Source organism: Sus scrofa, chromosome 15 (genome assembly GCF_054392235.1).
Source record: "Sus scrofa isolate SSC_HxYL_T2T_F1_AM1 chromosome 15, Sscrofa_HxYL_maternal_Yorkshire_Landrace_v2.0, whole genome shotgun sequence".
Classification (NCBI taxonomy): Eukaryota; Metazoa; Chordata; class Mammalia; order Artiodactyla; family Suidae; genus Sus; species Sus scrofa.
In genome coordinates this window covers 102,321,912-102,334,484 of record NC_139397.1, presented here as the reverse complement: position 1 = coordinate 102,334,484, position 12,573 = coordinate 102,321,912, and the positions used below count along the sequence as shown (strand labels likewise).

The window sequence follows — 12,573 nt, the reverse complement described above, 5'->3', positions numbered from 1 at the left end:
AGATCACCTTCTAGAGTAATGACAATAAAAACAAAAATAAACAAATGGGACCTAATTAAAATTAAAATCTTTCACATAGCAAAGAAAATCACAAACAAAATGAAAAGACAACCCTATAGAATTGGAGAACATATTTGCAAACAAAGTGACTTACAAGGGATTAATCTCCAAAATATATTAATAGCTCATACAGCTTATTAACAACAATAACAAAAATACAAACAACTCAACTAAAAAATAGGCAGAAGATATAAATAGAAATTTCTCCAAAGAAGCATACAGATGGCCAAGAAAAGACATGAAAAGATGCTCAACATCACTAATGATTAGAGAAGAGCAAATCAAATCTACAAAGAGGTATCACCTTGTTCTGTTCAGAATGGCCATCATCAAAAAGTCTACAAATAATAAATGCTGGAGAAGGTGTGGAGAAAAGAGAACCCTCGTACACCGTTGGTAGGAATGTACATTGGTACAACCACTATGGAAACAGTATGGAGGTTCCTTAAAAAACTAAATATAGAACTGCCATATAATCCAACAATCCCACTCCTGCCATATACCTGGAGAAAACTATAATTCAGAAAGATACATATACCTCAATGTTCACTGCAGAACTATTTACAGCAGCTAAGACACAGAAGCAACCTAAATGTCCATCAAGAGAGTAATGGATAAAGAAAATGTGAACATACACACAACAGAATATTACTCAGCCGTAAAAAGGAATGAAATAATGCCACTTGCAGCAACACAGGTGGACATGGAGATTATCATACTAAGTGAATTAAGTCAGACAGAGAACAACAAATATCATATGATATTACCTATATGCGGAATCTAATACAAATGATACAAAAGAGCTTATTTACAAAACATAAATAGACTTACAGACTTACAAACTATGGTTACCAAAAGGGAAACATGGGGGGAGGGATAAAGCAGGAGTTTGGGGTTAACATATACACACTACTATGTATAAAATAGATAACAAGGACCTACTGTATAGTACAGGGAACTCTACTCAGTATTTTGTAATAACCTATATGGGAAAACAGTCTGAAAAATAATGGATATATGTATATGTATAAGTAAATCACTTTACTGTAACCTGAAACTAAGAAAACATTTTATATCAACTATGAGATCCTTCTCTACAGCACAGGGAACTATACCTAGTTACTTGTGATAGAACATGATGGAGGATAATAAGAGAAATACATATATATGACTGTGTCACTTTGCTGTACAGCAGAAATTGACAGAACAATGTAAATCAACTATAATAGAAAAAATAGAAACCTAAAAAAGTACAAAATAAAGAATATTAGAAATCTATTTGGAAAGAAAAAAACCTAAAAATTACAAAAAAATAGTATCAACCCACTGCTTAGCCTAATGGTTTCATGGAAGAGACAGAAAATCCTAAAATTTCCTAAGTATTTGTGGTGGCTCTGGTCCTCTTCTGCTTCTAATCTGATGTAGGGTTTTTGTTTTTTTTTTTTTTGTTTTTTTTTTTTTTTTACAGAATTAAATTTGATTCAAGTAACTTTAGAATTCACCATGAATAAAACAGACCACTTTTGTGGGATCTATCTCTATTTGGTGATCATGTTAATGAAAGCCTTTAAAGATTTTGTGGATGCTCCAGCTATTCCCAAAACTGCAGATTGATTTTTGATATGATTTTAGGCATGGAATTAGGGTGGACATGACTGAAGACATAAATGTTGGTTCTAGTCATAACTTACTACTACTATAGGCTCAAATCTTAGCTTATACAATGCTGATGTTTGATATTACTTAATTACTATTTTTTATTACTTAAAATTAAAATGTAGTTCTATAAAATTCAATCCTACATGTAATTGATTCAGCCAGCTTTAACAAGTTTTGTAGAGCACAGTCAGGGAGTACTAGTCCTAAAGGACTTCCAATGAATAGAATATTTAGGTTTAAAAATCTCTATTCACATGTATGGAAGTTTTTCTCTTGTCTAGAGTCTGTAATATAATTATTAGATTAATTTTGGAATTAAAAAGCAGAACACTTGGAAGGCGTCAAATATGTGAAGGTATTTTGCTTATACTGCACAAAGCAAATAAGAAAGGGATGAATTTGTTTTTAAAAAAGTAAAAAAAATGGGGAAGAAAAAAATCAAAACTATTTAAATTAACAATTCACAAAGAACCAACTGAGGCCAATATCTTTTCAGACACTGTATTACTTACTCTCCACAATATTTATGGAAAATATGGTTGTTCATGCATTTAACTAATATTGGTGGAGCACTCACTTTATTCCAAGCACTGTCCTAGGTACTGTAGGCATATCAACAAGCAAGAGAGACAGGGTCTCTGTTTTCATGGAGCTTACATGTAAGAAAGAGCAACATACCACAAACAAGTAAATATAGGATGATGTGATTGAAAATTTCACAAGAAGTAGGCTGGTATTTTTTGCTTGGATGGAGAGACTAAGGATCCTGACAGTGGCACTCATTTGATTTTTTTTTTTGGTCTTTTTTTAGGGCCGCACCCACAGCATATGGAGGTTCCCAGGCTAGGGGTCAAATCGGACCTGTAGCTGCTGGCTTACACTACAGCCACAGCAATGCCAGATCCAAGCCGCATCTGCAACCTACACCACAGCTCATGGCAATCAATGCCAGATCCTTGACCCACTGAGCGTGAGGCCACGGATCAAATTTACATCTTCATGGATACTACTCAGATTCATTTACACTGAACCATGACAGGAACTCCATTTGAAAATATAAGTAGGTACTGGAGGAAAGAGGAATATCAAAAGCCTTACATCAGGAAAGATTATTATATGTTTAAACAAAAGAAAAAAGGCCAGTGTGCCTAGAGCAAAGCCAGTGAGACAATATCAAGGTAAGTCATCTAGAAGTGTGCTTTTAATATTTAAATAGGAACCGATCACACTGTTGCTCCAAATCTTTCAACAGTGTTCTCTTATATTTGGCACAAAAATCCCCTAAATTTTCAGAGGCCTCCAAGATTCCACATAGATATGACCCCTGCTATCAAACCAACCACTGATCCTCCAATTTACGTCCCACCAGCAACCCATCTCCTTGCAGGTTGTCCAGTGTGTCAAGTATCCCCAGCCTCAGGATGCTTTTATTTGCTATTCCCTTTGCTTGGAATTATCTTTCTATGGAAATGTACATGGCTTCTTCATGTTTTCATCCATTTCATTTTCATTCTCTGCTCAAATGTTAAAACCTTGGAGCAGCTTTCTCTGAATATCAATGTAAAATCTAATCCTCTCCTCTCCTTCTCTTTTCCTTTACCCTGCTTCTTCCAGTTGCTATGGCTGCATAAGAAATTATGTCAAAATTTAGCTGCTTAAAACAACAATAATCATCTGTTATTTCTCAAAGAGATAATAATCATTTGTTATCTTTTTCGTGGGCCAGGAATTTGAAAGTGGTTTATCTGCGCAATTCCACTTGGGGTCTCTCATGAAGCTCCAGTCAGACTGTAGCTGTGTTTGGAGTCACCTTGCCAGCCTTTGTTCATATGCTTGGCGCCTGGTCTGGAAAGACTCAAAAGGCTGGTGATTGGAACAGCTGGGATTCTTAAGCCACCTTTTTCTTTCTCTATAAGTCATCCAGCTTTAGGGTAGTCAGAATTCTTACATAGTGGCTCAAGGTTCCCGAGGCAAATGTTTTGAGAGAGAGCGAGGCATAAGCCATATCACCATTTATGACCTAGCCTTGAGAAGTCAGGCAATGTCACTTTTGCTTCATTCTACTGGTTGGAGCAGTTACAAAGGTATACCAAGCTTCAAGGGATGAGGAGGGATATTGGCCTTGCCTCTTATGAAGAAGTGTCCATATACTATTTTATGAACTTGTGGGATGTATATATATTTTCTCCAATGTTTGGAAAATAAAATCAGTCACATTGCTTTACTCCTTCTCCAAAGTAGTTTTCACTCTGTTTATTGCTTGTTTCCCGTACTAGAATATAAGCCCTATAAAGACATGACTCTTGACTGTCTTCTTTGCTATTGGTCAATTTTCTTTACTATCCAAATCAGTGATTAGCACCCAATATTTTCTATTGTTGAAAAATAAATATTTCCTGAATCAGAAGTCTATGAAGTAATGAAAGCATTATGAAGACCAGTGTTTTAAAGATGTTAAAATATTTTATAATATTCTATAAACTGTCCTGGAAATGTAATAAGAGTTCAGACTATACCAAAATTATCCCAAAAGTGAGCTGATTTTCATGATATATGCCTAAATAGGAAAATAAATGCTTCTTTTATAATATTTTGGAAAAACTATGACTTTTTAATGACATTATACTGATTAAGTTCCCAGTTGACACCAATCACAATGGTATGAGTACTATAAATTTAGATTGTAATCTATTTCTGTGTGCAGATTATAACATTGCAAAAAGCACATTAATCTTCCAGTCATAGCTGTACAAATGCCGTCATTTAGCTCATAGTAATATCAATGAAGATGAGCAGGGAACTTTACTCTCTATTTTTAACTGCTCTCTTTACCATTTTCAATGGGACTAAATTTCTGCTTTTTAAAATTGAAGTATAGTTGATTTACCATGTTGTGATAGTTAATTTCTTTTCCTTTCTTTTCTTTTTTTTTTAGGGCCACACCTGTGGCATATGGAGGTTCCCAGGCTAGAGGTCCAATTGGAGCTGTAGCCAACGGCCTATCAGAGCCATAGCAATGTGGGATCTGAGGCTCATCTGTGACCTACACCGAAGCTCACTGCAATGCTGGATCTTTAACCCACTGAGCAAGGCCAGGGATTGAACCCATGTCTTCATGGATGCTAGTCAGGTTTGTTAACTGCTGAGCCACAACGGGAACTTCCCAATTTCTGGTTTTATTAAAAGTCAGATTGTTGACATACAGAAAAAAAGTATTTCTTGGATCTTTACTGAAAAGACTGATTTTCTAATGCCAAGAAATACTCATTTGAAACTCATAAGAGTCAGTGTAGCTGTTTGCACACAAACATAGGAATGTACCTTAAGGCTGACCTTTTAGTAGTAAGTATCAAGGGCATGAGAATCACTACACCAACAGGAAAAATGGGTAAGTTTTTCATTCAAATTGAAAACAATCCAAATGCTCAGCAAGAACAGTTGAGAAATTAATTATAAACCACATGTTAATGTACAGACATTTAAAAAGATGTTGAAAAAGAAAAGGCAAAAGGTAATTTTTCATTATTGGCACAATTGCCTAAGTAAAACTCCAGGGTAACTAACTAAAAAATCAGAACTAATATAAAATTCATTATTATTTGGATAGAATAAATTATAAAACAAGTCTACAGTTTTCATGTAACAGCAATGATTAGAAGACATAATGGAAAAATAAGGCATAACAGCAACAAAATGTGAAACACTTAGGACTGGCGACAAGATATGAAGAAACAGACTGAGAGACACTGATATAAATTTAAGGACCAAGCCCTACTCTGGACTTGGACCTGGTACGGCAGGCTGAAGAGGTCTGCATTTCTTAAACGACAAAATTGTCCCTGTGACAAAAATACAGAAACTTGCGATTTCCTGCTCTCACTACTTATTGTAAGAACATCTGTTTTTCATCTGTTGCAGAAAGAGAATATGCCACCCAAGAACACAGGCAGCACTATGAAGGTGACTGACCTTTTTAGTCACCTCTTTGGGATATAGATGCACAGGATTATCAGTCCCACCATGAGCAGTGAACCTGAGTCATATTTTGCTCTGGATGACACCACTGGGTTAAAAAAACTCTCCTCAAATCTGAACATGAAAAGAAGAAAGAAAAATGGACATCAACATACCAAAAGAATTCTCCTGAAACAAACATGGCAGGCCAACCCTCCTCCAAGGCACATGAAACCAGTCTTTGAAGACAGGGTTCCCACTGGCCAGCTTGACTACTGTGTAGCCTCAAGCTCTCCCAGACTGGGGGAGTCTTCAAAAGAAATAGCACCTCTAGGATCAATGTCTGGTTCTTCTTCCTCAGACAGTCCTTTCATAAAAGGATTACATCTACCTCTGAAATCCTGGAAAATCCTTCGGGGATATGCCCCAAGATAGAACAGAGGGTCCTCAGGAGCCAGCAGAGGAGAAAGGCTCTCTCAGACCTGCTGGACTCAGCCCCTTCCCTGTTCGCCACTTGTGCTCCTGAGAATGCAGATACCAGCTGTCAAAAGGCCTCCGAAGGAAAAAGCCAATGGTCAAATGGCCAACTCTTCCAGGAGTGGCCTAAAAAGCCTCTTCGATGTCACCCCTGAAAGGCTTTCCTCACCTAGGAAACTGAGATAGAGAATCAGCCTCAAACCTCCATCAAGGAGACCTGAGGTGAAGTGGAGGCAGGAAAATGCCACTAAGGGGCCTTACTACCTGGAGGGCTTAGTACCTGGACTAGGACATGCTCAAAGACCCCCTACTTTAAGTTGTTTCAAGAAGGTGGGGAGGCCTGACCCCCAGCGCAGCTCAGTGGAGTCTGCTGGGCCTGTGGCTGCAGAGCACTCACCTCAGTGGATAAAACCTCTATACTGCACACCACATGGGCCAGCAGGAGCGGTGGGTGGAGGGAACCATGAATTTTGGGGGCTCATAGGCTCCTAACAGCAGGCTAAGCAGCTTTGTCTTGGGACCCAGAGCCCCACGCCCTGCAACGCAGGCCAGAGCCCCCTCAGACCTGAGTAAGGAGCATTTCTGGACCTGAGTGAGGAGCATCTGAGCCACAGCTGAGGCTTCAGGCACCAGGTGTATCATGTGGAACAGTTTGGGATTTCCTCATTTGAGGAGATGACTTTGAAATAACAGTCCTTATACCTCAAGTTTGACCCATTCCTGAAAGACATTCCTGAGACCAATGCAGCTGCCAGCCTACACCACAGCCACAGCAATGCAGGATCTGAGCCACATCTGCGACCTCTACCACAGCTCACACAAGACTGGATCTCCAACCCAATGTAGAGGCAAGGGACTGAACCAGCATCCTCATGGATACTAGTTGGATTTATTTCCACTGTGCCAAAATGGGAACTCCCCAAAATATATTATTTGATAAAGGCTGCAATACAACTCAATGAGCACAGAAGAAAAATTCCAAAAAATGGTTTTAGGGAGTTCCCATTGTGGCGCAGTGGAAACAAATCCGACTAGGAACCATGAGGTTGTTGGGTGTGATACCTGGCCTCGCTCAGTGGATTAAGGATCCAGCTTTGCTGTAAGCTGTGGTGTACGTCGCAGACTGTGGCTTAGATCTGGCATTGCTGCAGCTCTGGTGTAGCCCAGCGGCAACAGCTCTGATTGGAACCCTCGCCCGGGAACCTCCACATGCTGTGGGTGCAGCCCTAAAGTGACAAAAGACAAAAAAAAAAAAAAAAAAATGGTTCTAGACTTTGGGTGAACTCTTTGGAAAAAAAAAATAGTTAGATATATACTTTTGATACAAACACATGTACATTCCATATAACTTAGATCATTAAATAAAATGAAACTATTGATCAATTAGAATAAAATTGGTCATTAAGTATTGGATATTGACATGGGGAAAAACCTCCAAGGCAAAAGAATAGCAGAAACACAGATAAGGGATAGATAAATTTGATTATATAAAAATTAGGTCTAAATGACATCCCAAAATGTAATGAATAGTAAATTACAAATGGTAAACAAGAAAAATATTTGCATCATTCATGATAGGGCAAAGGGAAATGTAAATACCTAAAGAACATTTGTAAATCAGTAATAAATATTGTTAACTCTCAAATAGAAAAATGAACAAAAAGTAGAATAAGCAATTTATTAAAGCGGTACAAAAAGCCAAAAAAAAGTTAACACAAGAAATCTCATTTAAGCAATGAGGTCCTACTGTACAGCACAGGGAACTATATATAATCTCTTGGGATAGAACATGAGGGAAGATAGTATGAGAAAAATAATGTATAACTATGTATGCCTGGGTCAGTATGCTGTATAGTAAATCAACTATATTCTAATAAAAAAAAAAAGGAAAAAAAAGTAAATTTTTTTTCTGGGCAAAAAAAATCTCAATAACAAATTTAAGTTAAAGACACATTTTTGCTTATCATATTGGTAAATAATTTAAAAGAAAATGGATAATAGTCATTATTAGTTAGTGTACCCTGAGATTGGAGCATTCAAATATTGCAGATGAGGGAATAAATTAGAGTTAATGTTAAGGAAATTATACTAGATTTATAATTCTTAACATAATATTTTTTCTATACAAATTTGTCTATTTCTTTTTTTTTTTGGTCTTTTGTTGTTGTTGTTGTTGCTATTTCTTGGGCCGCTCCCGCGGCATATGGAGGTTCCCAGGCTAGGGGTCTAATCGGAGCTGTAGCTGCCAGCCTACGCGAGAGCCACAGCAACGCAGGATCCGAGCGGCGTCTGCAACCTACACCACAGCTCAAGACAACGCTGGATCGTTAACCCACTGAGCAAGGGCAGGGACCGAACCCGCAACCTCATGGTTCCTAGTCGGATTCGTTAACCACTGCGCCACGACAGGAACTCCTGTCTATTTCTTAAAATAGACAAACATTAATATGCAAAAATTTTCATTAGAGGATTATTAAAATAAAGGAAAATTAGAAAAATAATTGGGGATGGTATAAATTATGGTATAATAAAATGAGGTATGCTATGCAGTAGTTTGATAATTTGAAGAAAAGTTAATGGGAAGATGTTCACGGTAAAACTTTAAAATGATAAAGGAGTATATCATTTTTTAAAGTTTTCTGTCAAACTATTTGTATCTAGATTTAAAATTTAATTTTTAGTGTTATTTTCTCTTAGGGCTTATGGGTTACTTTCATTTTTTACTTTGCTTTTTTCTATATCATTTCAAAGTTTTTATAATAATTATATGTATTTTTATATTCTGGAAAGGAGCAAAATGCTACTCTTCATATTAAGTGAAATTATAAAATGCACATGATGATGGTCTTAGCTATATACATAAAAAGGTTTTTTTTAAATTTTTTAAAAGAAAATATAAAAGGAAAGAGCCTGGAAAGAAAGAATTTCAATTCAGTTTGCAAGCAATGGACAACCTGAGAAAGTTCATAGGCAGGGCATCGTGTAATCAAAACAGCAGTTAAGATGAATTGCTTAGGAGAGTTCTAATAGTTATCAGGGAAAGATGACTCAGATCAGGTTGTGGTAGAGAGAATGGCAAGAAGAGGTTAATACTGAGTTATTACCAGGGATAGAACTGAAAGTACCTGAAGAGTGGGAGTGGAACGTGAAGGACAAGTAGGAGCCAAAATTTTCTGAATATAAAAAACACAACTATTATTTAGAATCGAAATAATCCAAAAATTTAAAAAAGCAAGGTAAAAATGAAAGTGCCAGTTACATGGAAATCTGGAGGAAAAGCTGGTTTGCAAGAGATAAATTAATTTTTAAACTTGAGTTGAATTTTTGCCAATAGAATATTAAAGATATATTTAAATATCTCCCTTAGTTTTTATTACCTAATATATCAACATAATAAAAAATCAAATAGGTGAAAAAGGCACACAATTTAAATCTCAAACTGACTTTCCTATAGCTGCTGCAAGTCCTATGGCACTAGTAATCACCTTCAATTTCCACTGAGTTCCTCTGGTGATCAATTCCATATTAGTGGAATTCAAACCTATATTCTGATCTATCAATATCAAATATTACTTGGTATCTTTATACTCTCAAAGACCAGAAACTTGTCCTCTCTTCTAATTTAACTTGAATTATTACTTTTGGATCCTATTAGTAAAATTGTAACATCATACAAAATCTGATATAAGAAGTTCACACTATTATCTTGATTGATAAATTTCAGACATCATTAGAATCCCTGCAATATAAATTGAAAACATCAGTGATTGTAAACTTCTCTCCACCTCTCATCCTCTGTTTTTCTCTCCATTTTTCTCCCAATCTGGCATTTATACCATCACTTTTATTAAGGTTCAGAACATTTCTCTTTTATTCTATAACTATTGTAAAATAATTCATGTTTGTCTAGAGGTTGAATTCTAAAAACAAAGCCTGATGAATAGCTTTGATAATTTCATAATTATGTAGTTATAATTGAAGTAGAACATACTGCATATTTAAGACCCCTTGTGAAAAATACAATTCCTTTTTCCTTGCTTTTTAAATTTTATTAAGTATTACTTGCACACCATAAAATGCATCCCTTTTAAGTACACAAATTCAGAGCTTTTTGCTTTTTCAGAGCTGCACCTGATCCTAGGCTAGGGGTTGAATTTGAGCTACAGCTGCCAGCCTGTGCCACAGCCACAGCAACACGGGATCCAAGCTGTGTCTGTGACCTACACCACAACTCATGGCAATGCTGGATCCCTGACCCAAGGAGAGAGGCCAGGGGTCAGATGTGCATCCTTGTGGATACTAGTCAGATTCACTTCCACTGTGCCACAAGGGGAACTCCCACAAATTCAAGATTTTCAGGAAATTTACCAGTGGTGCAATCTTCATCATAAGCCAGCTTTAGAACATTTTCATCAGCCCAATAAGATTCCTCAGGTTCATTTACAGTTAATCCCCTTTCCTGACCCCCAGCCTCAGGTAAACAAACACTTTTACTACTACTACTCTACTTCGCTTTTTGACTCAATAGATTTGTATTGCCTGTTTTTTTTTTTTTTTCTCTTTGAAAAATGGTTTTAAGATTTACACATGTTGTAGCTTGTACCAGTATTTCATTCCTTTTTATTGTTAGTATTTTATTGTTTTGATTTACTATATTTTGTTAGTCATTCATCAGATGAGATGTTTCCACTTTTTGGCTATTATGAATAACCCTACTACGAACATTTGTATGCAGGTATTTGTGTGGACTTATGTTCTTTATTTTTCTTGGGTTGATCCTAGGAAATCTAATTCTGTATTTTCTAAACCAGTCTACTCAAAGGAAAATGTCCCAATTATTAAGAGCATTTGGATTTTATTTTTCATATTAATTACTTCAAATCATTCTATATATTACAATCTAACCATAGCGTTTTAATACAGACTTTCCCTCTAGATTTTTAAAACAATTTTTAAATTAATATTTCACAAATATTAAAAGGTATTAAGATATTATCTGTAAAACTGCACATTTACATCCTGCTTAAGAAATGAAAAACTTCCAGAATAGTTGAGGAACCTCATGGATTTCATCTCAATACCATCCCACCTTTCTTATTTCCAGAGATTAACATTGTAAGACTTTGTCATCCTTACATATGTAAGAAAACTTTTATTAACTATATATGGATTTCTCAATTAGTGAAAAAACAAACAAATATTTATGCTATCTAAATTCTTACTGGACTTGTTTTTTCTCAGCATTTTTTTGTGTGTGATTTATCCATGTGTATAGTGGTTTTACTGCAAGTCATACATTTTCACAGCCATATTATATTCCATGTTGTAAATATGCCAACATTTATCCATTTTCCAGTTAATGGAAAATTAAGTAGTTAAAATTTTTTTTTGCCACTGTAAACATTCTGCATAATGTGATGATTCTGTCCATTATCACCCATAATGGATTGAATGTTTGTGTCCCCTTCAAATTCGTATGTTGAAAACGAATCCCCAATCTAATGGAATGGTATTAGGGAGTGGGGCATTTGAGAGGGTGATTAGTCATGAAGGTGGAACCCTCATGAATAGGATTAATGTCCTCATAAATGAGACCCCAGAAACTTCCTTGACTTTTCTACCATGTAAGGACACAGCTGAGAAGATGGCTATCAACAAACCAGGAAACTCTCATCAGACACCAAATCTGTCAATACCTTTATCTTGTACTTTCCAGCTTCCAGAATTATGAAAAATAAATGTGTTGTGTATAAGCCAAAAGTTTATGGTATTTTGCTATGGCAGTCCTAAAGGACTAAGATAGCTCCTTTATACATGTAAGGAAGTATTTTAGAGTGTGTGAATCTTCAACTTTTCTACACATTGGTAAACTGCTTTCCAAAATGAGTCTGTCTAAACTCATACCAACAGAAAATATTTCTATTGCTCCATGTCATTCCTAGTATCTGGTATTGCTAGCTCCCTCCTTCTCACTCTATCCCAAATTTTTGTGTATAGAAATTATTGGGTATAATTCTGTGGTCACTTTTATTTATTTATTTATTTTTTGGCTTTTCCCCCCAGCTTTTCTAGGGCCACACCCGTGGCATATGGAGGTTCCCACGCTAGGTGTCTAGTTGGAGCTGCAGTCGCTGGCCTACACCAGAGCCACAGCAACGCGGGATCCAAGCCGCATCTGCAACCTACACCACAGCCCAAGGCAACACGAGATCCTTAACCCACTGAGCGAGGCCAGTGATCGAACCTGCCACCTCATGGTTCCTAGTCCCACCTCATGGATTCGTTAACCGCTGAGCCACGAGGGGAACTCCCTGTGGGCACTTTTAAATTGCACTGAATATTGGTAATTTCTCATTACAAAAAAATCAGGTAAGTGTTTATTAAGTGAATAGAGCTAGGATTATAAATTAAGGCACAGTGAAG

At 36.5% G+C, this 12,573-nt stretch overlaps 1 long non-coding RNA gene across 8 annotated transcripts in view; it reads right to left on the bottom strand.

Annotated features, from left to right (window-relative positions):
- Positions 1 to 12,573, bottom strand: part of LOC102158086 (uncharacterized) — a 54,698-nt gene that overhangs the window by 41,298 nt on the left and 827 nt on the right. The gene's annotated exons all lie outside the window — the stretch shown is intronic.